Source organism: Lonchura striata, chromosome 5, assembly GCF_050655825.1.
Source record: "Lonchura striata isolate lonStrDom1 chromosome 5, ASM5065582v1, whole genome shotgun sequence".
Lineage (NCBI taxonomy): Eukaryota > Metazoa > Chordata > Aves > Passeriformes > Estrildidae > Lonchura > Lonchura striata.
In genome coordinates, this window is record NC_140707.1 from 27166629 (window position 1) to 27191012 (window position 24384).

The 24384-nt window shown below is 44.4% G+C and overlaps 1 protein-coding gene across 6 annotated transcripts in view; it reads right to left on the bottom strand.

The window, feature by feature from the left end:
- Window positions 1-1279: 1279 nt before the first annotated feature.
- The window catches only part of LOC110468659 (uncharacterized), a 199837-nt gene continuing 176732 nt past the window's right edge, over window positions 1280-24384 (bottom strand). For 5 of the 6 annotated variants that reach the window (XR_014955975.1, XR_014955978.1, XR_014955977.1 and 2 more), the window contains one exon: window positions 1280-23670. The gene's annotated coding sequence lies outside the window, so the exon portion shown is untranslated. The remainder of the gene's footprint in view (window positions 23671-24384) is intronic. The other variant, XR_014955976.1, reaches the window with a different exon arrangement.

The window sequence follows — 24384 nt, forward strand, 5'->3', positions numbered from 1 at the left end:
TGTGTCCATGTCATGACACAGGTGAGGAGAAGGGCTTTTGGAGGGGAGATGTTGCCTAGTTTCTGGTTTCAGAACTACCTCCCTCTTCATGACCACCATATCACCCTCCAGTAAATGGGTGTCCATTGGTTCTACAACTGCATTACTCAGCTGATCCTCTTTCAGCTCTGATTTCACTTCTCCTAAAAAGTGCTTTGCTATTAAACATGGAAGTAAAGCAGCTATTTGGACCCTAAAGCTTAAAAACCTCAGGAGTCACAAATCTTCCATTTATGCCTTTCTTATGTGGTCCAGACACATTTTTCAGGCTTGTAGCATCGTCTGAACCCTATTTTCCTTCATTTTGCCTCTGAAATTGGCACTGAAATCTGTTTGCACTATGTAATCAAAAGGTATATTTGTCGCCGCAGCACTACATCTCTCATGGAAAATGGTCTCTCTCATTTCTTCCCCCTGTAATTCTCAGAGTGGCTTGGCACTGTCAGGGACAGGTGCTTAGGAAATGCTGATATATGGCAATTTTATGTTATTGCATGAAGCTGAAACTTGTTCGCAATACTGATTTAACAGAGGACTACTACCCTGCTTCAACTACACTTCGAATTTATTAACAGCATGTAGTCTGAGAAGGTGAATAGCTGGCAAACCTGCATCCTCTACCATCTGTAGAAAGACATTATGAATTGGAAACCCCTTATTCCATTAAGAAATGATTTCAGAAATCTGGAGCACAAGTGGCAAGTGCTGATTGGCTATTGGCGATGTCAGACACATGTCAATAATATTACTTAATGGGTTTTCCTTGTCTTTATTCATAAGTTCCATTTCATACAGCCATTGCCCCAAAGGGCAATTATGACACTTTTTGGGTGGCTTTGCTCTTTTGGCCTTTGGCCTCATGCCTCAGAAAACCACCCAGGGTATCCAATCTCATAGAAACTCTTTGTGGCCAGTTGTGCTTTCTGGAGTAAGTACTTTTTTCCTTTTTTCCCCCTAACTTAAATAAGCCATGTAAATGTTTCAAAATATCTTTAGTTTCCATCAGTCCTATGACATCATTGCCCACCCCAAAGGAAGAGCTACACCCCACACCTCTGGCCAGCTGAGGAAAACACCACTGGTAGGATGCTCATTTTTCTTGGAGCGGAATAACACATATGAGAGCATGTTCTACGTGAAAGGACATTTTGGAGCAACTGTTTTACTTAACATTGTATATTTACACAGTTCTTGTGTAAATATGTCTTCAAACATATGACACAGTTGGGAGCCTCAGAGCTGATATTTACCTGTTTTAATATATCTTGGGATATATTTGGGTTTGGATATTTTTTGAAGATGAGTGACAAGACTCTTTACCCATGCACTTTCAGTTTGCTTCAAATTTAAAGTTGATTTTTATACCATATTATAACCATATTTATTTAAGTTTCCCACATTCTGTCAAAATCTGTTTACACAAAGAACATTTGTTTTCACTACTGCTTGTGAGGAATGAATATAATAAGTGCCAAGGGATTTTAAGAAGTTGAGAGAATTAGTGTTTGGAAACAATACATTCAGCTATTTCTTAGAGGAAGATTCATGGAGCACAGACACATTCTCCACTAAATCTATCAGAATGAAGTAGTTCTCATGGAGACAAAGCATATCCAGTCTCTTCTCAAGTTTCAAGCATATTATAAAATAGAGAGTTTCTGAAAAAAAAAATGAACAGGAATTTTCTTTTTATTTTTTTTTTCCAGAAAAAAGAAGCATAAAGTAGGTTAAGATAATTTTGCTTGTTAAAGTTGAAATCTGGAATCTGGCACTGAAAGATGGTGCCCACTGCTACCCAACAGCATCTTTTTCCACTTACATTGCTTCACCATAATGTGTACTGAAAAAAGAGTTATGACCAAATTATTTGTCAGAGGTTGTTTGTCGTAGCTTTAATGCATCACTGTAAATTTCAGCAGGTATTGGACTGGGTAATTCTAGTTTTAAGACTATCATAAAGAATATTTTAGCCCATCAAATGCTGCTTGCATCTAGGGATTTGCTTCAGCATTTCTGTATCTCAAAGGTTCATCTTGCAAAATATCAGGGATAATTCTAAAGCTTTGATTTGCAAATAAGGAAAGGTAAAAAAGAGGGATCCATCTATACCATATTTTGTATATTATTTAGGAAATGAACAGAGCAGCTGCTCTGTTCATAAGGCAATCCTGGTTTCATTTGCTACTGAGATGCAGATTGAGTAATGGCTTCCCAAAAATCAGCATTAGCATTATTAATTGCAAATGCTGACACTTTATCAAAATTCATGTAATTTGATTTTAGACATTATACTACCCTTTATATTTCAAATATTCCTAGGAGATTTCCTCTGCTATCTGGAAAATAATGAAGTGTGTAATGAGTTATTCCCTTCTTGACTGTGTCCTAACAAGCTAGAAACATGGGGGTATTTTCATTGAAGCATTATTAAAAAAAAAAAAAAAAAAAAAAAAAAAAAAAGGAAAAATAAAGAAAAGAAGACAAGTCAAGGCCCTTTTACCAAACTGTTGATTACAGATTTACTTGGATGCAAATATACAGCTGAACTGATGTATTTAAGGTATGCATGAATACCAGACAATACCCCATTTTCTGTACTCTCTATAGAGGTCTTTAAACACAACTGTAATATAGTTTGATTCATCTGCATGCCTTCTGTAGGAGACATCTCAGTTATTTTGTCTTTTAAAGTCTCTAAGCACTAACCACCCAAAAGCTGTTTCTGGAGGTTTGTTGTTAGAGGGTAAGCTAGAATATATTTATGATCCACTCCGTTTCCCTGTCGCCTTAAACCTGGCCGTCCATCATGAGCTGACAACGTTTTCCTGCAGAAAAAGCTTTGTGGCAATTAAAATTTTCTTTACTGCTCAATAACAAATGGTTTATTTACTTACCAAAAGCCCTGCAGCCCTCTCCTGCTCTGCAGAACAGTAATTCATACCACCCCACCCAGCGCCAGGTTCTCCCACCAAAAAAAGCTTTCAGCTTGAACTGCACTGACCATGAAGCACAAGAACTTGCAGGAGACAGGCAGTGCCTCCCAAAGACAGCACCTGCAGAAAAGTAAATTGTTCTCTTTTATCCTTGGCCTTTCTTAGTTAGAGAAGAGATGTGACTTTCATCCACCTTTTCCCAGAACAGCCTCCAAACACCAATTCTTGCTGTCAGTCTTAAGGCCATGGAAAAATAGAAGTCGTTCCCACTGGGTAGCCTGCAGGAACACAGATATTGCTAGGGAACTTCACAAAGTACGATAGCAACAAGAGTCCTCAGCTGTCCAGAGTAAGTCACCAGAGAGAGGGCCAAGTCCACAGATCTTCCCATTTGAGATATCTTATGAAGCTGGACATCATATTAAATATTCAGTGATCATTGCTATTGATGTAGGACTGTTCCTCTCTGTGCTGAAGACTTGGCCTCTCCCATAATCAACTTTTCTGAGGAAATGAATTGGCAACAGTGCATGTGTTTAATATTTTTCATAGAGAAGAACATGGAAATTTGAAGGGTTCCTCTCACGAGTTGCAGGGTAAGACACCAAGTAAATCCTGCTAATGCCTTCACCAGGATGTCTTACAAAGCTTGACAATGAGCTTGCTCCATGCTGTCCTTATCCTGGCATTAGGTCTGCAGTTTATTCACTTTTTGTTTCTGGAAACCATCTCCTAAGAGGCCTGGGCAGGTATCTTTGATGCTTTTCCCACCACATATTCAGCACAAGGCCCATGAGGCAGGAAGCCTTTTGAGATTACAGATGGTGCACAGAAAAATAATGCAACTCGTGTGAAGTGTCAACTGAATTGGAACTTGCTGAGTTCCAAAAGCGACCACCAACCCTTGGAAAGCCAGTGGAGAGCCCCATCACTTCAGCCAAGTCACACAACATATTTGTCTCATGACTAGGTTGACATGATCCAAATTCAGCGATGTTTTTTCCAGGCCGCAAGCTGGTGAAAAGCAAATATAATTGTTCTATGAACATCCTCCTGCATTTGTTTAGGGTTTGTCATTTCCACGAGCCTCTCATTAATAAATGAGTACACAGGAATATTCACGTAACATTAATGGCCAGGGGGCATTTCACGGAAGATTTGAAGTGACTGGTCACAGAAAAATCATGTGAAAACTTTCCATGGGTTAAGCAATGAGCCTGCTGGCTCCATGAGGTGACTCTGGTTTGTTTTGCTACCTTGGGCTTGAAACGAACAGCTGTGCTTAACCACGACAGCTGCAGGAATAAAGCTGGGCAGATGCTGCATCCCTGGCTCAGGGATCATACTCCATGAGGTAGCATTAGGGAAGGCTCCTACCACCCTCTCCAAGCTCCATGCACACATCCCTGCCCTCCCTGATAGCCACAGCCCCCTCTCAGCTGCTGTTTATTTTTCCTAGATTTTATAGTGTAAAAGCTATAGAATAAATAGCTCGTGTGGGGTGAAAGCAAAACACCAAGCTAAAATAGGAAATGTAGTCTCAACGAGGAGAGGAGAGACGCAGATTTCTGCAGCTAATAATTCCCTGCATGGCCTAGAACAAGCTAAATCAGGACTGTTGGGAGGCGTCCCCAGGGATCTGTGCTGCCTGGCTCACCAGATGAAGAGCTTGTCTGGCTGGGCAGATCCCATCCATCACTTCATTAAAGGACGAGACCCTACACTGCCAGAGATCCTGCATTTAAAAAAGGGAAAGAGATTTGGGAAATCCTCTGGTGATCACTGAACCCTTCAACACCTGTTTCACAAGACTTCAGTACCTTTGGCAACCTGAACCAGGGAAGCCACAGCACAAATGTGTATTTGTACATTTCCCTGGAGTCAGCATCCCCACCCCTACCCGCCACTTTTCAGCAGCTGCAACCTTGTACCCTGAGTTGCTTCTGCAGGGCCAATCCTGGCTGTAATCCCTCGGGTTACTCAGGTAGTAAGTGAAACAACAGTGCTGGAGGCAGCAAGGCAGATGCCAAGGGGAGAGCACGTTGTGATTTGGGCAGGTCATGACACTGGCGTTCCTCGAAACTGGAGGCAGCCACACCTCTTCCCGCATGCGGCCGGACCCCGGGGCAGGCAGCGCGCTGCTTCCTGTTATTAGAAAACCTCAGGATGCTCTCGCAAGAGGAGAGCTCATTAGCAAGTGAGTCAGGAGAAAAGGAAAGAGCACTGCCCCACGCAGTCCCTGCTGTGGGCAGTGAGATGGAGCTGCCCAACTCATCCCCTTATGGGCTCACGCCCAAGGAGCAGAGAAAAAGAGTGAGCATAGGCACACAGCACTGGAACCACCACGGCTGAGCATGGCGAGTATCTGTTTTCATGAATCCATCTAAAATTCCCAAGAATAACAGGACATACAGCTGTTAATTTTCTGTTTCTCTTGCTTTGGGGCGAGCCCACATCCCGCAAGGCCTGGAGCCAAGGAGCCCCACAGAGCCTTGGGGCGGGCGACACTCAGATGAGATAATCATCCACTCTTGAGTCGCAGGAGAAGAAAATAATAACGATAATTAAAAAAGCAAGCAGCCACCATGGCAAACAAAAGCAGGGAGGACAAGCACACACTCAGCAGCCACAGGGTGGGACGACTGCAGGCCTGTCTTTGCTGGAAGGGACCGGGCAGGCAGAAGCACCTCGGCTGCTGCCGTGCTTGTCACGCGCTTGCTGTGCTTGCTTCTCCCTGCAGCCATGCATTATCATCATTTATTCATTCCATGACCTTGAAATCCCTCTCCCCTACCAGAAAAACAACGAATCCCCGTCAGAAAAGTGGGCCCTACAAAAAGGAGGGAAAAAGAAAAGAAAAAAAATACTAAAAAAAAAAAAAAATCATGCAACCTCTCATGTTGCTTGTATTAGGTCAGATGGGAGAACTTATTTAATTAGTGACTTTTATAGGGCTTTATTTTTCGATGCCCAGCGGAATAGTTAAGATTGGTAATAAGAAAGAAGTCTGGTCCCGTGCCAGCCCTCCTAAGACAATGGTGCAGGGAGGAAAGAGCTGAGCAATATATTTGAATGTTTTCAATGCCTTGGGTATTTGGTGGGTTTTTTTTAACTTTATTTTTCAGTGCCATATTCTAAAACCATTTGAAGGGTGTACATGGAGGGGAGGGGAAGGAAATTGTTCAGGGCGGCCCGAGGGGAGGATAACAATGAATAATGGAACAAACCCAGGGAAACTGCTTCTTGCTCTGGTTTCTCCAGGGCAGGGGAATTTTCCCCTGAATGAGACCCACTCCAGCACAGAAAGAGGATGGCTGGCAGGTGGCCAAGCATCAAATTTTTGTTATATATGGAGGTGGATTGGTCAGGTGCAAAATTATGATAGATAACTAGGAGGAAGGAGTAAAAGATGAGTGCAATTTGCTGCTCTGTTCATGCTACTGTCCCTTCTTACAACATGTTTCTGCTGCTCATCCCCATCCCAAGAAAATACTGCAGGCTTTTTCCTCCCATGCTTGCCACTGAAGGAATAGGGAAGGAGGGTTCAGCTTTACAAATTTCCCATCAAAGGACTATGCATTTCTCAGCCTGTGGGATGAGCTGACAATGCCAGGGGATGGGGCATCTTCCCCAACAGCCCTGGCCCACGCAGCACACATCCCGAGCAGCTCAAGGCCACTCTACGAGGTTGAAATGCAGCACATAGAGGATAAATCAAAGCAGATGTTTTGTTACAGATTTTATGGTAGTAGTCTTTTGCTCTCTTTGGTCCCAGAAGCTTTGCTACCCACTCACCTCCCACTGATAGGGGAACTTCCAGAGGCTGATGGCAAAGCTCTTCAATGCCAAATGTTTGAAGGACATTCATAGGCCACCATCTAAGACAGTAGCCTCACCAGTGGCCAAAAAGCCCCATGCAGCCTACTTGCTCAGTAGCCAAACTTTGGGAGGGCAGTCAGCCTGTTTCTGACAGCAAGAAAGAATAATGTAACAGCATTCAATAAATTCCTAGCAAGCGCAACCAAAAAAAAAGCCAAAAAAAGGAAATAAAAGAAATTAAAGCCCTGTTGAGCTTTGTCCTTTGCAAAATGAAAAATATGGTTGTTTTGCTCCATGGGAGGAACAGCGGAATCAGCTTTAAAATCGACAGCAGATTTGGCCAGATTCCACAGCCCTTTTGGCTTCATCTTACTTCCAATAGTTATCTCCCTGCCAATTTGGAGTGCTCAGGACACAGCTACACACCTGATGATACGCTGAGTAATGGCCTTGGCTTGCAGCTATCTGGTCCATGCAGCAGGGAAGTGGGAGGGTGGATAATTATCAGAGGCCTTCATCTGAGCAGCCGCAGCTTCCACATGTCTGCAGCTCCCTGGTGTGAGGCCCAGTGCTGCATCACACCAGAAGGGATGGAACTGATGGTACCTGAAGGGTGTGTGGTGGTCCCCAGGGTTCAGTAGGTGAGTGGTGGCAGAGAAACAAGCTCAAATCATTGATGGCTCTACCAGCATCATGCAAAAAAAAAGCAAAATAGACATTCTAGCATTTAAAAGTTAGGGGAATTTGCACTGTAGAGATGGTGTTTGGAGGGCTCTCCTGTTGAGTATCAGCTGAAGTGTCCAGGCTCCCAGCACCCAGCCTGCCTTCTGCTGGTGTTCCACAAACTCTCATCTTCTCCTACCTACCTCTCCCTCCATCCTAACTGACAGCAGCACCTTTGTGAAGCAGCATGGTCCATGCCATCTCCTGTCCATAGGGAAAGGATTTTCTCATGAGAAACATGGGAATGTCAGGAGCACTGCACTGCAGCAGCAGCTGAGAGGCCAGAAGGGCCCTTGCGCAATGACAGAAACTTTAGGAGCACGTCCTGGTATCTATATGGTTATTTGTATCAGTGCTGACAAGAAGGAGCTTTCAGCACTGCAGCTTGGGTGACAATATTTCTTTCCTCACTGTTCTTGCTTTGACATCGGTGAGAGAGTAGGGGCTCTACAAGGGCATTGTAAGATAGAAAAGACAATTTAAAAAAGTTAGAAATGGGAAAGGACATGTCATAAAAGTCATTATTAAGCCTTCCCTTCAGTCCCTCCACATTTTTCATGGGAATAAATGTTCCCTCTGCAAAAAGAAATTTGGAAAATTTCCACCTATTCTACTGGCTGCATCCATGAGAGTATTTCTGCCTCTGGCAATAGATTCTGCTCAAGTCTCACTATGCCGATGAGACATACGGCTCCGACGTATGGCTCCAGTACATTTCTTGAGTGAGGAGGGCTGGTGTGAGCAATACAGCAGGAGGTGCTACAAATAGGCAGAAAGTTTTGCAAAAACATGGAGTGGGAAGAGTGTGCTCTTGCAGCTAAAACCTGTGCTTTCTACATCTAATGGAAACAGTCCTCTGCTTCCAAAATTGCACAAAGCTGGCAGCTAAAATAACTGCTTTTTGACCTTTTTATCTTCTCCGATCTCTCTGAGCCTTGCCATTCTCCTTATGCTGTCTCCAGCCACCTGCCTTTGTCATTAGCAATAATCAGCAGCAATAAATAGGAGACATTTCATTGCTGAGGAAGCAGCCTGAGATATTTTGGGCCAAGCCATCCGGACTTGAGCTCACAGACCCCACTGGCCAGCAGGAAAAGACACAGCTAAAGTCACCTTGCTTCCTATTGTGGAGTTACAAATTCTGCTGTGAGCAATGTGCCCACACACAGCAGCTGAGAGGGTTGGGTCCCATCTGGATTTTGGCTGGGCTGGAAAGGAATTATGACCCAGCAGGGGTTTCTGCAAAAGCTAAGGAAAGAAGGTGGAAAAAAAACCCAGGGGCAGCATGCCTGGAAGCAAAACCCGAGTACAATGCATCTCTGTTGGTTCTAGTGAAGGAAAGAGAGCAGATCTCTGTTGTGGGATGGACAGAGAGGTGCAGGTCCCTGCAGGACTTGCAGAAGAGGCAACCTCCTGTTGGATGTGAGAGTCTGAAATGATGTGACTGAGAGGGGATAGGACCCCATCCTGGGGAGGATGGATCATCAGGGCAGTGGGATGGAGGTGCTCTTCTAGGTGTCCAGCTCTAAAGATCTATCTGCAGAGGCAGATACCTTTAAGGCTCTGGGTCTCACGTGCTTCAGTCACATTTTAAAAATAGGACAGGAGGCTTCCACATCACTTAGGTATTTTGGAAAATTTTACTCAGCCTTTCTGCAGCTCCTGTCAATCCTTCTCAGTGTGGTGCCGAGATGCATTCATGGCACGTATACAAATAGAACATTTTCCTGGCCCCTCTCAGCCATGGCTGGAGACACCTTGAAGGAGATGATAGTTGGATTTGATGATCTTAAAGGTCTTTTCCAATCTTAATGATTCCTTGATTCTGTGACTTCCTCTCCTCACCAAGAAATGTTGGGGTGAGGAGATGCCTCTGGCTCTCCTGGCAGCAGTGCCCCCCTGCCCTTGTGGTGTTGAACAAGACACCAAACAGCATGAACACCACAGTAACCAGAACAAAGGCCTTCTCAGCAAGGAGATACTTTTACCTCCAGGGCAGAGGTGATGTCCGGGTTCAACTTCCTCCTCATTTCCAGGGACTTTGACACTGTGGGGGAAGCCGACCCAACATGGAGACTCTGTGGTCTCTGATGCAACCCAGTGGAAAGATGACAGCACATGACATTTACAGATCCCTTCACCTGCCTTGCAGTCACTGCTGAACAAAAATATCAATAGAGAAGCAGATCGGGGTAAGGACACTGCCTGGTATGCTGCCAATTACAGGAGCTAGCAGTGAGGAAGGATGTTTCCTATTTGGGCTCTTTCAGATTGGAAAACTCTACAAAGTTGAGCTCAGACAGTCCGATCAAGAGTGTAGGGACTGTTTGTTCCCAGTTTTGGCAGGGTCGTGAATGATGCATGAGTAACAGCATCCCCGAATTAGTGCAATGTGCTGTACCAGGTTAGAAAGCATTCTCTAGTTCTGTTTTTCCTCTGCATGTGTGTGTGTGTATTTCTCTTTAAAGGAGAAGGGAAAGAACTGAAAACATTGCAGTTGTATTTTTGTTGGTTGGGGCACTGATGAACCCTGTTCCGACTGGGCTGGTTATGAATCACTGGAGAGCCATATCCACACCAAACAGTGCTGCAGCCAACCTGATGTCTGCTTGGCAGTTGGACTGGGCAAAAGCTTCTTAATTATTGGGCTTTTTTTCTGTCTGAATCCCAGTGGAATAAAAAGAAAAGAACAAACCACCTTTGAATTTAGGAGACTGGGTACATAGGAGGGTGTGCGTGTGTGCACCTGCATATGTACACATGTACTAATAGACACATGGTTTGCTTTGACTCTTGGGATAAAGGAACAACCTCCCTCACTGATTTTATTTGCCTTTGTTGCCTTCCCTGGCTGATTTTGTTTGGGGCATTTGTAACATGCCCATCTCATCCTGGCCATCAGGAATGGTGTTTTCCTTACTGTGACCACAAAGGATATCACCCTTCCTCCTGTGGCACAGCCTCCCAGTGCTGCTGTACCCAGGAGCTGCTCTGCCACTCCTCAGCCACCACCTCTTCCCATTCTTTGGGGAGAGAGTCTTCATCCACATGGCAACAGCACCTGTCCTCTTCCCCAAGCATTTCTCCCACTCCCACAGAAGTGCTGACACCCTCTCTGAAATCCTGGGTTTAGCCCCTTCTCCTCTAACTCATACTTTTTCCAGAAAGAGATGCCTTGAAATCCCCCTCCTTTTCCCCCTTTCCTCCAGGGCTTGCAGGAGCCACCAGAAAGGTGCCACTGGATGATGCTGAGCCTCAGCTCTGGCCAGCACCAGCACTGCCTTTTCCCACAGGACCCTCTTGGCAAGGGGGAAGTCACCGGCGTGGAGCAGAGCGACACCAGGATCTCGGACCGGTGTGGTAAGAGAGAGCTCTCTCCCACTGGGTAACCCGGCAGCAACTGCTATTTCAGTAAACATATCATTTTGTGCTCAGTAAACACACATTCCAGAGGAATGCTCTCATTGTTTTTTTGCTCTGTAATGCATTAATGAAGAAATAAAGTTTAGGTTGTGTAATGGTGACAGCTTGAAGTCATTTTGCCTAGTGTTATTTCTCAGCAAAGGCTCAGCTCTCTCTGGAATGGGAGAAAGAAAAGACAACCAGTTTTCACTTCAAACTCACCAACATGTGCAAAAAAACAATCAAAAAACAACAGCAATTAACTCACTTCCACATGCCCCAATAAAACTACCTCTCTCACTCACTCTGAGCTTTGTCATGTATGGGGCTGTTTATGGAGGAGACAATACAAAGTGGGTTTATACAAGGCTCTTGTTTTAATTTTTGTTTTATATCCACTGGAACCCTCAAGTAGTGAATTCATTTCCTGATATAGTAAACATTTCTGATGGCCAGGATTCTTTCTCTTTTCCCAGATGAACACAAACCCCTGGTCTAACTCACTAGCAGTGCAGTCTATACAAACAGACCCATCAGCTGAATTTTCAAAGAATGCATCTTAAGCACACAGCTAGGAAAATAAACAAACAGCAACGCCTTCATGAGAGCCCAGCAGACCCTGCTGCAAATGGGAAGCTCTTCTTCCCCAAAATCGCTTGAGCCTTCAACTGCATGTGGAAAAACTATCAGCTTCTCCCCATTACTACAGAAAACAACCTCGTCCTCGTAGCTGCACACTGACGGGTGCCGGCTCACTGCTACATGATCTCCACAGCCCCTCTGATTTGTGACCCTATTTGCACTATGCAAATGTCTTCTGACAGCTCTCTTTTCCTGTCATTAAAACAAACAATGGCCCCTGAAACCAAAAAGGAAATCAGTAACAGGCGAAACTCTTTTTCTCTCTTTTTCTTCGCTTTTCTTTTTCTTTTTAATATTTTTTTCTGGGTCTGGGACTAACTGTTAGTAATTATCCTGAAATATTCACAAACCTTTTCTTCTCTCAGACTGTTTTACTCATCCTAGTGGCCAGCCCAGCATGTCTAATATAATTGCACTTCCAAAAGAACTAAAATGAAAAAAACACAAAACAATGATCAACCAGGTAGAAAAAACACCTTCTGTCTTTCTTTGGGTTTACGTATCTCTATATTCATACACAGATGGGAAAAAAAAATTATATGACTAATTTGAGAAGCATTAAAAATAGGTCCTAGTGTATGAAGTAATAATAAATAAAGTTTTAGGACTGGGGGAGGAGGTTCTCAGAGAAGAAGACACACCCTTCTCTTTAGTCATCCCTCTATTTTCCAGAGTATCCATCCTGTCCTACACTCTTCATCCAGCCCCAAAATGCTCATTGGTAATGGTCATGCCTTGCCAATAACAGGTAGAGGACACCTGATTCCACTGCTCCCAGTACACAGATGCTCTGCTTTTGATTTCAGTGGGAAAAGTCTACACTCAGAGACTTCAGCATATTTACACACTCTTGGGATTTGCTTCTTTGTCTTTTAAATAATACGATATACATAATCCTAAACTGGGCCAGTTTCCCACCCCATCACACAAGCTTTGTGCCTGTAGGGCTCAGCTGAAGTCAATGGTGTTAATGTTGACATAAAATCATGGTGACCAAGTGGGAAATTAGGGTCGTAATACTTGATTGTCTTTTGCAAAAATTTTCTAAATGGTCTTAATGGTTTTGTTTGTGGTATGTGTTGCTCACTCCTGATTGTACTTCTGCCAAGTTGTACTTTTAACTATAAACACTGGCCTCTCAGAAAATCTGAAATAAAGCAAACCAGAAAAGATGTTCAAAATAATGTTACAACCTAATTTAATTTATCTCTTGGTAATTGCATTTGTAGATAATGAACAACGCAAACAAAACAGAACCCAAGCCCTTCCAGCCTTGCAATTGCTTTCACATGTGGACACACCAGTTACAGCCAGCATATGGTTAAGTCTCTGTCTGCATCAGGAGAAGTGTTGGGAGGTTGGAAGGCAATCTGAGGTGACACCAGCCTTGGATCTCTTCTCGTAGGTGCCACCTATTGAATGTTAGCCAATCTGCCCACCTTGGTGAGCCCACTTGGTCAGATCTTCATTTTTTTCTGCAATGCCCATCCTTAATTCTTCCAGTATCAATCGATCTACTCCACATGTCAATCCTGGGGAAATATAGCTGGGTGACTGCTTGCCAAATTCAATTAACCATGCAATTGTAGTCCTGTCTCCTGGCCCTGTTCCAGTAAGATATTTGCATGCTCTCTTGATTTTAATCTCATGAACTGCTCCAAGTAAATCCTGTTGAATTTAGGCCGCTGTTTGCAAATGCTACAGGAACTTTACAGATGTGTTTGACATGCTGCTATTACGTGAATGGTTTCTTTGGCCGTTTCTCAGTCTTTGGGCTGGTTGTAAACTATGCTGTCTGACTGCAGTTCAACTATTTGTTGTTGCCTTTTTTGTTGTTAATTTTTATTTGTACTCTTCTTGATGAGTTTGTGCGTGTGTCCCTGTTTACCTCCGTCATGTGGCAGAGTTTCTCCGCTTTGATTCGAGGAGTCTGGAACCCAAAAGCAGCAATCAAAACCAGTTATGCAAACCCCTCACTGCACAGATTTGCACAAATGTTTGTCCCACAGTTCACGTTTACACTAGTATCTGCAACACGTCCCCATCCTCTGATTATTTCAGCAAGTGTTGTTGTACCTGCCTGAGTGCTTGCCAGAAGCAATCACTTGGAGAATCACTGCCGGTGCCAAAATAAACTCATGGTTTTTATTTGAGGGAGGACTTGTAAATAGTATTTTTCTAGCATTCACCCATTTCTAAGTGGAACTCCCTGTGTGATGAATGCTGTTTACAGCACAGCTCTGTTGTGAAACAGGAAAAAAAAAAGGCAGATTCTTGCACTTGCTGGCAGCATGCCAATGCAGTGGAGGAAGATACATCCCCTCCTGCTGTCACTCCATTTCTTGCCCCATTTCTTGCTCTGCTTTGCACTCAATGCCCACATAGAGACACAGGATTTTCATGCTCTGGGAATGGCAAATATTAAGAAAGATGAATGGAGAAGCCCTAATCTGGGTGGAGAAATTTTGACATTTTCTCTACAAGCCTGGCCCTGTTTTCACCACTCAAAGAGCCATTAAAGGAAATATGTGGTACACCCTGCAAGGAATGATGAGCCAAGTCAAAGACAGGGAAAGCTCCTCCCTAAATAGGGGAAATGCAGGTATCAGATTAATTTCTGAAAAGGATCTCTTCCTAGGTCAGCAATGGAGCTGCAGTAACAGGAGGGGCTCAGGAATGGGTCAGGACCTGGTGCAGCACACGAGGAAAGCAGGCCAGAGAGCCAGAAGCCCCATTTCCAACACTTTGTCTCTCCAGGTAATTGTGGATTCTTCTACACACCCCAAGAAACCCACACTTTGCAATGATGAAATCACACATTTCTCCCACAAGTAAAATTTCTCCTTTCTGCTTTTTCCCATTTTTACTGTGTTTACAGTGAAAGGGAAGTCTCTTTGCAGATGGAGCGTAGGAATGGCAGAGTTGTGTGTCTCTGCAAGAGCTACATAGTCCTTCTGAAATCCTGCACCTTCAACCATTCAAGACCTGCTGTTTTTCTCTCCATGCCATCCTCAGGGAGGAGGAAAAAAAGCATTTGGAAGCTACTGGTGGCTCCAGGGTGGTTCAGAAAGTTAAAGGATGTGAAGCATTATACAGAAATGCAAGATCAATTAAGGCCAACACTGAAATCGAGAGCAACTCATCCACTATGAATATCATCACTCCTTATTTCTAAGATTTGAATCTGCTTTTGGTCCAAGGTCTGATCACTCCTCCCTGCTCCCTCCATCAGTGGTCATGTCTTAAATGAGAGCTAGGTGCAAGTGTCTTTTTCTCCATGGAGTCCATTGGTCCTCAGGCTGGAATGTAGTTGCCAGATTTAGAGACACTTTAACCCTCTTTTTCCATTTGAGGTATGTCCTCTCTTCACCCACACTTCTTTGCTTTGTTTTTGGTTTTCTTCATTCCCATTTTTAAAGCTGATTACTTCCCTCGCTGCATTAGCTGTTCACCTGTTCCTCTGACTGAGGAATGGCTTAAACACTCTTTTGACATAGTCCCTTGAAAATGGGTTGCACGGCTGCGGTCAATGAGCACAGTGTGGGAAAAACACATTAATACTTTCACCAGTAACGCTGAGGATAGCTATAAATAAGCCCTTCATTACAGTATTTATATATTATTACATCATATAGCCACTTAAACCAGAGAGCAATTGGAAGTGTTGAATAATGTAAGGATAATCTCCTCTACATTAGTTCCACTGTCATTGGCATTATGTGTTTCCTGGTGACATTGCTGCGCTCGTTGCTTCACCCAGTGTTGCGTGACATTGGTGGTGACGTTAGAGCATCAACGGCCCCTCTGCAAATGACAGACAGCACTTTGCACGACACATGTAGCCTGGCATTATATAATAAGGGTGCTCCACTGGAGAATTTTGGCAGCATGTGTCCTTTTTCTGAGCGTTTCATTCAAACCAAGTGTTTGTTTCTCAAAGGTTTTCTTTAAAGCAGTTGGGCCCATGCTGCAAGGGTCTAGAACCCTCCATGCATGAAGGAGGGAGATTTGCATCACAGTGATCAACCATGCATCTTAGGAATCACCCCATATTGTGCTGATGAGATGTGTTGGTTGCCAGTTGGGTCCTGCCCACTCTGCTACCTTCTCCAGCAAGAACCAGAGGCATAGCCAAGAGAGATGGTGAGGGCAGGAAACCAGAGATGCTCAGAGCCTGGCAAGAAGGAATTTCAGTGGTGATCTGCACATTCATGTCATCTGAATCCAGTTAGGGGGTATGCAGAGGATTTCCTCCCAGAATGAATCAAATTACTTAGATGTGTTTTCAAATCACACAGAAGTATCATAATTCTTCTGAGACTTTTTGTTGTTGCTGCTGCTGCTCTTCTTCCTTTTTCTTCCTTTTGTTGCTGTTCTTCTTCCTTTTTCAAAACACTTTTTGGAGTGGGTGGATACATGGTTGGTGTGACTATGCCTAGACCATGGCTGAGTAAGCTTTCTTGCTGACTATGGATTTCAGTTTCCCCAGTTTTGATATGCTTCCCCTTTAGGAAGCCCAGAAAAACAAAACTCCTTTCTCTTGGCTTGAATGTCTCGCTGCTGGTTTTCGTGGCAGGGATGCTCATCTCAATTACACTGTGGTCAGCAGCATTCAGTGCCTCACTGATCGTCACTTGTCAAGCAAGCTCCTGTGTGGCACAGAAGGCTGTGGAGAGTCTGAAGGATCTCCACCACAGTGCTTGGAAGGGGCTGCTTCCAGGAGTAATTTCAAATGTTGAGAAATCTCATCTCCAAACCTTGTCCTCACATGACATATGACCAGTTTCTGCACAAAGATCTGCAGTTGACTTTTATTACAGCTCTGATTTAGCTGCTTCTTTGATTTATCACAACAATGCACATTCAATATCTTTCTTCTGATGCAGAGGCCAGAAGTATAACTCTACGCATATGTTTGTATTCTGAGGACTTCGGATTTCACAGATTCAGAAACTCATTCATAGAATCACAGCATTTAAGGCCAGAAGGAACCAAGGGAACATCTGGTATGACTTCCTATATTTCAAAGCCATTCAGTTGCAGTCAATTAGCCCAGTACCAAGCCCAGTAGCTTTGCTGCATCTTCCAGAAAAACATTCATCTCCGGACATACCAATATATTGGAATATGAACACATCAGAAGTTGGAGACTCAGCAAATTACTTGATTTTGAACCTCACATTAATTTAAAAATGTTCTTCATTTCTAATCCACTTTTTTTTGGTTTCACATGGGGCCAGTTTTTTCTCTGTTCCATAACTGAATGGCATTGCCTGGCGCCCTACATGCTTCAAAGAGTTGGAGTTGGGTTTTTATTAAAATGCTGACATCTGGACAAAAAAGCTGATATATCAGAAGTATTTGTGAGTCAATTTTACTTCAGTTTTAGCTATTTAAAAACTTTTTGCACTGTTGTTTGCATTATCATTTGTCCTTAACTAATACAGAAAAAATTCACTTGGGATATTAAAAAAAATATTTTTCAAAATACTTTCATTTAAAAAAATGAAGAGAAATTGAACTTGCTGATGTAAAAACCAGACAGACATTTCTTACTGAAACAAGGGCTCTGACCAGCCTTGCCAAAGGACTTCTGAACACTTCACCCATCTCTTTGCACAGATGTATTGTACATTACTACACTCTCCCATCCCATTTAGACATGGAGATAGATCTGTGTTTCACACCATCAAGGCATATTTTCCATCTTTGAAACTCCTGATCCTGAAGAGCTTGATCATGGTAGTAGCTTGTCCTTCTGGCTATTTGTCAAGGACATACTTTTCTCACCATTGCAAATTTACACCAGAAGCTTTTAAGTTTTGCTTCCTTCCCCTTTCTAAGTGGGCAGAAATTTTAATGATATACAAACGGCCTTCTGAAAGAAGCTCATTTAAATTTTCATTTTCTGAACTCTATGACTTATGCACTCCATTCAAGTGTCTTTGGTTTTCATTAATTTTAGAGTACCCAATAAATAGCAGTGGAAGAATGAGTAAGCATAAGATACTTGTCTCACATGGATTTCTCCATCTTTTGCAGTACAAGAAATTCAAGAAAGCTGCTGTTTGGGCTGAGGAATGCAATATCTGGACACTGGCAGGGAGAAATGCCAGTGGAATGTGGGTGCCACCTATCCACTGTGTTGCTAATATTGTAGGTTTTACCTCTGGGCCTGAATAGCCACGTCATCTGTGTGGCTGCAAGTTGTGCTCTGAACTTGTTTTGGAGAGCTGCTGAGTGATTCTAAGGACTTACAGCTAAGGAATGTAGCTGTGTCTCACAATGCACTGTTTAAAAGCATCTAGGCTGGGGCTGTTGGCCCCCCAGGAACCACAGAGTGTGAAAGGGGGAGAATATAATCAATATTAATAGCACCAGCTTTGGAGGTCTCCATCAGTGAGGACAATGCCAGCATGCAAGCTGTGGAGCAAACCAAAGAACAGTCCCTTTGCTCGAGGACAACCACGAGACACGTACCTGAACACACAGGCATGGCCAGTTACTGCACCTTTTGAAGGCTTCTGGAAATGAGCTATCAATTCCTTGGTGTAATTTTGGCAACTGAGAGTATCCAAAAGGCTAAGAAAATGAGATTTTCTCTGAAACTACATTTTTACTGGTGGGAGGAGAGCCTTTGGACAGAGGCACCCTGGTTGCTTGTAAAAAACTAGAAGAATGTAAAGTCTGTCACAAAGCCTGTAATTTCTGGAAGATTCTCACTTCCTTCTTTATGGGTTTTAACGCTGTTCCATCATTTATGAAATAGTTACACATCCCATGCTGCTGATATATGACCCCCTCCCCTATGGATTCTGCCAATTTTACTGGGAAGGAGCTGAAGTCCAAAAGAAAATTAGAGGACAGGAAGGACTGAGCCACAGGGGAAGCCTCTGGTAAAGGAAGGAGTTATCCTGCCTTCCTTTAGCCACACTTACTCTCTCTTCGAGTCTTGCAACAGCCATGGTAGACAATAGCAAGCTGGCCAGAATAGTGACCCACTCCTGTAGATCTCCAAATATCAAAAGCATTTTGGTGTGGGTGTGCAGGCTCAGCCTCTCCTTCACTGAAAAAAAAAAAAAAAAGGAAAAAAAGGAAAAAAAGAAAAAAGGCATTAACACTGCTGTGAGGGAGCCAAAGGTGATTTTTATTTTTTTCTTGGCCCTCTTGCTACTTCTGTGGGAACCCAGCAGCATTGTTTCCAGAAGGCTTGGTCTCTGTCACCCAAGTGTTTGGCATGTTTGGGGACACCCTTACTATTTCCCTTTCCTCCCCTGCAGAAGAGTCCAACTCAGCTTTGACCACAAAACCCAGGAGGCCTTGGAGTTTGTCTAAAACAAAAGAAAAAGATTGCGAAAGGCAGTGGTGTCAAATAATGCTTCCATTTAGTAGGAATTTTGCTCCCCTTGCATTCCCAGGCAGCACCTGCTGTGTGAGGCTCTTGGCCAGCTCCTCTGAGCCTCTGTGGTAAAACAAACAAAAACAGCAGGGAAAAAAATTCCTCTTTATAACGCCTGTTATCCTCAGGCTACCTTCCAAGACTGCCTTGCCTCCCCATGTTGACTGTACTCTCCAGGGAAACAGGCTACTACGGGGCCAGAAAGCCTTGTGCAAATGGGCAGTTGAGCAACGGAGGAAGAGACCCTGTCTTATTGAAAACAAGACTGTTTTCCTTCTCTTCCTTCATGCCTAAATGCAGAAGGGTCCTGATTGTTGTCCCTGCCAAAAGAAAAAAAAATAATAAAAAGAAAAAAGGAAAACACCCTGACATCTCATTACTTCCATAGCAAAAGCAATTAGGAATTATCCTGCATTAGTGGAAAATAGGGCTGGGAAGGGATGGGTATCCTGGCTGGAGGGGCAGGGGAACATATCTTTGTAGATGTTTATAGTCCTCTGTTCAGCCCTTTTTATCTACTCTTCCTTCTTACATGTCTTAGCATTCCAAGTCTCTTCAGGAGTTGTTTTCTGTTTCGAAGTATAGTGGAACTGGCTGTGCTGGAGGTTATTCATGTTTGTCTGGGGACTAGCACAAATGGCCCACCTGATTTTTACCTGCTCAGTCTTCAGCTCTGCCACACCACCAGTGTTGCTGGTGGGGGCTTGTGCAACCTTCAGGAACCAGGTTAACCTCTCACAAGAGTTTGACAACACCTTTCTCACCTCACACTTCCCCTGCAATCCCTCCTTGCTCGGCACATGCTCACTTGAGGAAGGAAAAAGTTTTGATCCTACCTTAAGGCAACATCTTTACCTTAAGCTAAATAGCCCTGGGACAGAGATTCACAGGCTGCTTCGATCCCCTGGCCTGACCTCAGGAGTTGTAGGCATCACTTAAATTTCTGTAAGCAGAAAGCTTAAGTCTCCCATTAACACTGGAATTTCCATGAGTGCCACTGCAGAAGAAAGTCCCAAGCCACCTGCCATAGTCCACTGCTCATGCTCACAGAGGCAAACATCCCATCCCTAGAGCATGTCCTCACCACTGGGGTCTTCACTAAACAGCCTCCCCAGATTGTGATTCCTTCTCCTGATCCCTTTTCTCCTATATCCCTAAAGCCAAGCACGGCACATCGGCTTTTCCCGTGACTTTGCGATTTCAGGCCAGAGTTAGCATTGAAGTGGCCAGAATGGTGCAAGGAGCCTGGATAATTACTGCTGGAATTGTGCTGCATAGGCCCCGTGTAACAAACTTGCCTCAAATAACCCAGCTTGAATGTCAGAGTCCGTGCCGTATTGTGTTTCACATTGTGGCTGTGGGAGTGCTTCCCCAGCAGGAATCAGGGTAACAAATCCCTTGCTCTCGCAGGAGGGCCCCATAAAATGAATGATTCTGGATCTCACGCTCCTGAGGAGGTCTCGCTTACTCCAGCAGTTGCTGCTCATAGCGGGAGCGACCATAGGGGACAGAATGAGGGAAGGGTGGTTTGGCAGGCTTTGCTGTATCATCAGCCCAGTGTCAGAGCAGGAAGGAGCACCAGGGCTCTGCTCTCCCCTCCAATCTATACTTTTGCATAGATGTTAAACTAAAAAGAAATAAAAAAAAAAAAAAACAGAGAGTGGATAAACCCTGAGGCTTAGATTGAATCAAATGTATCTGCTTGAAATCCTGCATGGCTGCTGGTATAGGAGACTCTCAGTTTCTCTCAGCTCAGACTTACCTGTGAGCAGCACCAATGTCAGTACGTTTATGGGGTGGAAAAAAATGAGACATGCTTGCTCCATGAGCACCATGCCAAACCCCCCTGCTTCCTCTTGGAGAAGCTTATAGCATCCCCTCTGCCAAGTCCTGTGGCTCAACATCCAGCACAGTTGCCTCTCCATCCACATCAGAAACCTGAACTCCCCCACTTCTCCTTGGGAGAGGGAGTTCAGTTCCCTGAACTATCTCCAGTCTCTTCTTATCTTGCTTTCCTTGTCAGCCAGTGAACTGTGAAGTGACAGCAGAGAAAAAAATGAACTCTGACCTCATTTTTCCCCCCTACAATTAGCCAGAACTGTGCCTTTTATTTTTTTTTTCCTCCCCACTTTTTAAATGATTAATAAGACAACTTGGTCCTTAGCTTCTGCAGTGAGGCGAGTGTGCTGACAAAGCACTGCAATGCCTCTTCCAGGTCACCCGGCAGCAGGCCATGCCTTTATGAAAACATAAAAATTGGAGGGACTATTTGAAGAATTTGGAGACTGAGACACTGGAATTTCACCCTTCAGACCCTGGCAACTGCATGTCTGTGGTGGTCTCTGAGCCCTGCCTGAGCGACTGCCATGGAAAGGAGTAACTACTTAACCGCAACCTGCAAGCTGTGAAAAACAGACTTTTTCATTTCTTATTATGTTTCCTTTAAATATGCAGCTACTGCACTTTACCTGCTTCATGTGGTGATGGCCTCGGGCTGTGCAGCAAGATGGATGCAGTGGCAGAAAACAGATCTGTAAGCAGTATCAGTGGCAATGCACACTGCTTGCCCACTCCTGCTCATTCTGAGCCTGAGCATCACTCTTCCATGTGTGCTCATCTGTCTCTTGAGCTTCCAAAGTTCCTGTTGCAGTCGGGAGTAGGGAATTAAGGCCAGGTGGAGCTTATTCATTTAGATAATCTCCTATTTTTGTGCCTTCTTTATGCCACCTGTTACATCTGGAGACAGAAAAAGCCTCTGTGCACTCCCAGGCATTGCCAGGGTAGGAAGAACTCATTCCAGAAGGATGCTTCTGAGGGGGCAGGCAGGGGAAGGACCTTCACCAGCACAGGCATAAATGGACAAAGCACTGAAAAGCAACACTGGAAGGAACAATTTAGCATTGGCCTCTGGTTGATGGATTAACAACTGGATTGGCTTTCTCCCCTAACAGCAGGTAGTGCCTGCCCTCCAGTCCTGTCAGCTGGAAAGCATCACTTAAGAAGCTGCTTTCCACACTGCTCCCAGCAGACTCCTCTGTATCGCTGGGACTTGAGAAAACCAATGACAGGCCAATACATGCAATACATTCAAGACATTTTAAAAGCAGACAAGCGTTCCAGTGGAGTTTGTCAAGCTGCAGGGCTACTGCCGAAGGGGTAGTGGGGTAAGAGGTTTTTTGAAAGCATCCTTGGCATGTTAGAGAAATAATTTGCCCTTAGCTATATCTGTGGAGTGGCGTATAGCACAAACGATGTGATTCTTGTCCTTCCATGATGTTCTTGTGTATCAGTTGTGGGTCACTTAGTGGGAAGAGAAGGCCTTGCTCTTGGCTAAGGGACAGCAGTGGAACTGCCAGAGGGACTCTGAGCAGAGTAGAAGGCAGTAGGTGAGCATCGAGTCTCTTCAAGAGCCACAAATGCAATGGCAAGCCCTTCATTTGCACCTTTTGATACCATCCAGAGGGTAAAATGAATTTCAAAGCTGCAGCACTTGCTGAAAGTGGTGTATTCTGGAATCAAGGCTCTTGTGGTTTCACCTAAAGATGATCTACCCCATAGGCTTTTGGTGGCCTTGGTTTAGTCTGTTCCATCCCTTACTTCTGGGTGACAGGGCCTGCATTAGACCCCACAGCCTCTCTCCACCTTTCTGCCCTTGGTGCTAACCAGCTCCAAAGTGGAGTGTTTCCCTGCCCTTTCCAGGAGGCCTCCCCAGCTCTTTCAACCTTTCTCACAAGAGCTGTTATCTGTCCAGATGTGTGTGAGGGGGAGGATTCCAAGAGAAGCCTTCTTCATTACCTCCAACAAACACTCCCTTTTCTTTGGCAGATGCTTCCCACTCCTCTCACAGTGCAGCTGGGACAGGGAGAAGATGTCAATATTTATGGGGCTGGTAGATATGATCTTCAGTGTGGCCATGGAAAAGGAACAAAAACAGTTGCTGTCCCTGGACAAGCTCTTTGAACTGTCAGAGATGTTCTGCTAGTTCATGTATGCCCCTTAATAAGCAAAAACTCCCATACAATTGTTTAGCAAATGCTAGTTTCTAGTCATCATTATGACCTTTTTTACTGTAGTACCTCCCAGAAACGAGTCCGATTGGGCTCCTGCCATGCTATGCAATCTTCAAGCTGCCAGGGAGGCTGAATTCCTTTCTCTAGGAGTTGACAGTCCAAATAAACAAGGCAGACAAAGGAGAGGAGGGGAAACAGAAGCTCAGGGGAGGTGAAGTGAGTTGTCCAAGGTCACGCAGCAGGTCAGTGCCAAAGCTGGGAGCAGAACCCATGCTGCCAGCTCTTGCTCTCAAGTCCTATCTCCCAGGGGAAGACTGCGCCAAAATAATTTATGAGACAAAGAACTTCTATCACATCCCTCCTGGCACCATGAAGTTCTTCAGCTTGTGCAAATAAAGCACAGCCAGATAAAGAAGCAGCTGGGCACTAGTTATATTTTGGTTTGCTAGGTCTTTGTTTCTTCATATGTTAGAAAAATTCATTACCAGCTAAAATGAACATCTGGGTAGAAGTATCAGAGTCAAGGAAGAAGATTGCTTTGGGGCACTGACCTGCAGATCTGTGTGGTGGAAGTCAGGGTTGGATGGTATCTGCTGGAAGAAAATTGCTGACTCGCACTTCCTAATCCAGCACGGTTCAGAGATGAGATGCCCTTCTGCTGCACACTGGCACTGACACCACATTGGAGGTACCAACAAACAACCTGGGCAGAAGGGAGAAGGGAGAAAGTCAGCTGAGATAAACAGCTCTGCTCCATCATGGTTTTCCTATGGAGTGAAGTGAAGAAGCTGATGAGGCTTCTATGAGGCAACTTCTGCGAGGGCAACCAGGCAATAGACCTGGAATCTTCATCTGGTTTCAGAGCATGGTGGAGGTGATGTAGCTGCTGCCTGCAGGGAGATGATAATCTTGGGACTCACCTCACCCTCTCTCCCCTGAGAAGGAGGGAAAAAACAACAAGGAAGCAAAGCAGCCTCCTTAATGACTCGCTTGTTCTTTGAGGCAGAGCTGTAGAACCTAGTGCTCTCTCAGTCCCACTGGAGGCATCACTACTTTCATGCCCCATAATTGATCTTTCATCTCTTTCTCAGGAAATAGAGGGTCCTGCTGTACACAGCATCCATCCAGGTGCATGCACTTCACCATCAAAATGGTATCAGCCTGCTCTCCCTCAAGCAACAACTCTGGCTGGTTTGTCCTTATGCTGTGGTGGTAGGGAAGGAGGGCTGGAGGCTGGACTAGGACATCTGATATGTGTATGGAAGGGCTGTCACGCTCAGACTCAAGCCCTGAAGTCCCTGTATCGCCTGTGCTATGAAGCAGTAATCTGCTTGAAACTAAACTCCCTTTCATCCTGTCAGTGTTGTCCTACAGGGACCACAAATCTGAGATGTGCTATGGCACTATGGGTTTGGGA